The sequence below is a fragment of the Ursus arctos genome, unplaced genomic scaffold, assembly GCF_023065955.2.
Source record: "Ursus arctos isolate Adak ecotype North America unplaced genomic scaffold, UrsArc2.0 scaffold_10, whole genome shotgun sequence".
Classification (NCBI taxonomy): domain Eukaryota; kingdom Metazoa; phylum Chordata; class Mammalia; order Carnivora; family Ursidae; genus Ursus; species Ursus arctos.
In genome coordinates, this window is record NW_026622764.1 from 26679848 (window position 1) to 26682829 (window position 2982).

A 2982-nucleotide genomic window follows, 5' to 3' on the forward strand; every position below is an offset into this window, starting at 1 on the left:
AAAGATCTTTTCAGAAGCCCCTTCTTTCTAGACGTATCTTTGATTGTTCCTAGGTACTACCATGTTATTTTCTTCCCACCTACCTAGGTAGTTGACAAATTGAAGCATACATTTAAAATAAACTTGTACTGAAAAAAGACACGAGTAAGTCCCTTTGTAAAGGAATGAAAGTTTTCATATAACAAATTAATAATTAAGCTAGAAGTCTGAAATGAAAGTTTATGAAACTATTATTGTTAGATATTAGCCACCTCTAAGATATTAAAAATGTAAATTTCATATGGCTTAATAGGAAGGACATTGGCCATGTATCTTAGTGAGTTGCTTAACCTCTCTGTGGCTCAGTTTCTTCCCTGCAAATAGTAGGTAATATATACTTCATAAGTGGCCTGACAGTGAAATGAGGTACTACCCTTTAAATAAAGTACCTTGTTAATGGGAACTGTTAAATAGTTATTGTTAATAATGTAGTTATATGTTCAATATACTGTAACTTCTCCATAGAGAATGTATGCATGCATATATGTGTGTGTATCTGCATCCATGTGTTTCTGTGCACATATAGACTTTTGCAGGATTACTATTGAAACAAATACCTATGTCAACAGATTTATATACTTTTGTTTTATCCAATGTTAATTTACTTTGAGAACGCTATCAGAAAGAGGAACTTCTAGGAATTTATTCATAGTCCCAAGTACTATATCTTTACATCGACAACATCATGATTGGATTTATGGCAATGCTACCAATTTAGGTGTTGTTTTGGGGGGAGGGGGGTAAAGGAGGTGAGGCTAGTGGTAGTTGTCCATTTGGGGAGAGCCCAGAACTGGCATATAGGAGATACTCAATGAAGATTGTTGATGAGTGAATGACTGAATGAACTCAAAGGAAAATAAAGGTATACTGAAGCTGTCTAAGAAAGAGAAGGTATGAATAATAATACGTGGTAAAATGTAAATATCAATTGAATGGTCTAGATATAGTATAGCTTTTCAATTCTACAATGAACATTTGTATGCTTATTCATGCATCTCTGAAACCAGGGTGCATCTTACAATGAATGATGTTTTACTGTTGTCGTTAGCTAGATAGCAGTCATGACATACTTATCATTCAGTTTGCAGGGCTTAACTTTGATCATTGCTACTCCTATTAGTCTACTCCAACTGAGTTAATATGCAATGTTGATTCCACACATGTTGAATTGTTGTTTAAAATATCTTCATGAAACAGCATAGCAACAAAAAGTTATGTACCCAGAAAGCAAGGATATTAAGTATCGTGTTATTGGGCTTAAATTTAATAGTAAGGAAAAATATTTGTTACTGGAGAAATTATTGTGGATCAAACTTTTCTTGCAAAAAACAAGTGCTTTATAGGACCTTAGAAATGGAGAAGCCCAAAGTACATGAATAGATGAGAGAAATTTCAAAGCGATGCTAATATGATCAATTTATGTATCTCAACAGTCTAACAGTAAGATTTTGTCATGAATTTTTCAGCAGTACATTCACTTTTTTCTTGGTTCAAAAATATTGGTGTTTGTTACAATTCATGGTGTCTTAAATTTTCAATCTGGTAGCAATTTGAGATATTTACAGAAATGAGCAGTGTTCAACCACGGTACTGAGGACAGATGAAATTTTGCCTGGCTCTTGAAACAAATATGTACTGAAGAGGTGTTCTGGAAAACCAAAAATCAGGATTGAGCAAATCCTGTTCAGGGGAGAGAGAATGGATGGGTCTGGCTGAAATGCACATTCATGTACGGGAGAAGTGATAATGAAGACTGGAAACAGATTTGGCCTCAACTCTGAGGAATCTGAGTGTCAAACTAAAGAACCTGGATTTTATCCTAACATGTCTTCCAAAATCTATTTTTGGCCATTCCATAACATTTTCCAATTGACAGTAAAAATGATCCTTCAAAAGTGTGTTGTAAACATTTTGATCCCTCTTTAAACAGATGTGATGACTTCCTTTTGCTCTTTGAACAAAGTTCCAGTTCTTTCAAGACCCTGAAAGATCTGGTTCTTCCCACTCTGATACCTATCCCTCTGCCGCTTTATACCCTAGCCACAGGGTTCACCTTCTCTCTTTTTTCTGACATCAGTTTCTTTCCTTCCCTCCACACACCTTTCACAAATAGTATTTCCTTTACATGGAATCTTTTCTGTCCTTAACCCTCATCCTACATCCATTCACCTGGGAAACGCTTCCTCTTCCTCTAAGATATACTGAAAATGATACCTCCCAGGGAAGCTCCTTCTAACTCCTAATCTAGATAACATTCCCTCATAATTAGCTGTCATATTATTCAGTCTTTTTCTTTCATAGAACATAATGCAAATGTAGCTATATAATTATCTGTGCGATTATTTGTTGACTATTTCTCTCCATTAGACCTTTTTTATTTGGTTTACAGCTAGGTTTCCTGGGCTGAGCCCAGCACCTGGCATGCAGGAAGTGCTCAATAAGTATTTGTTGAGAAATGAATGAATGAATTCAATAGAGAGTAAAGATATACTGATGGTTTCTAAGAAAGGAAAGATATAAAGAAGTAGTCATTTTGGAAAATTCTACTGATTATTTTAGGTGGAATAAATTACATGAGTAAGAATTTAGTTGAAGGAAAACTTGGGACTTCCTCCTTTCATGGCTATTTGTGGGGGCAGCTGTGCTAAGTTACTGCTCTTCCTTACTTACACAACCATCCTTCTACTGAACTCATTGTCAAGTTTTTAAAGACAGAAATGAAGGGAGCAGTGGGTAGAGCATGTGACTTTTGACCTCAGGGTCGTGAGTTCAAGTCCCATGTTGGGCATGGAGCCTACTTAAAAAAAAAAGAGAGAGAGAGAGAGATGAAGATTTCTTTCTGTCTGTCTTATCACATACCTGGCACAAAATAGGTGTCTCTAAATATCATTCAAATGAATTTTTTTAGGTTTATTTTTTTTAGTAATCTCTACATCCAGGTGG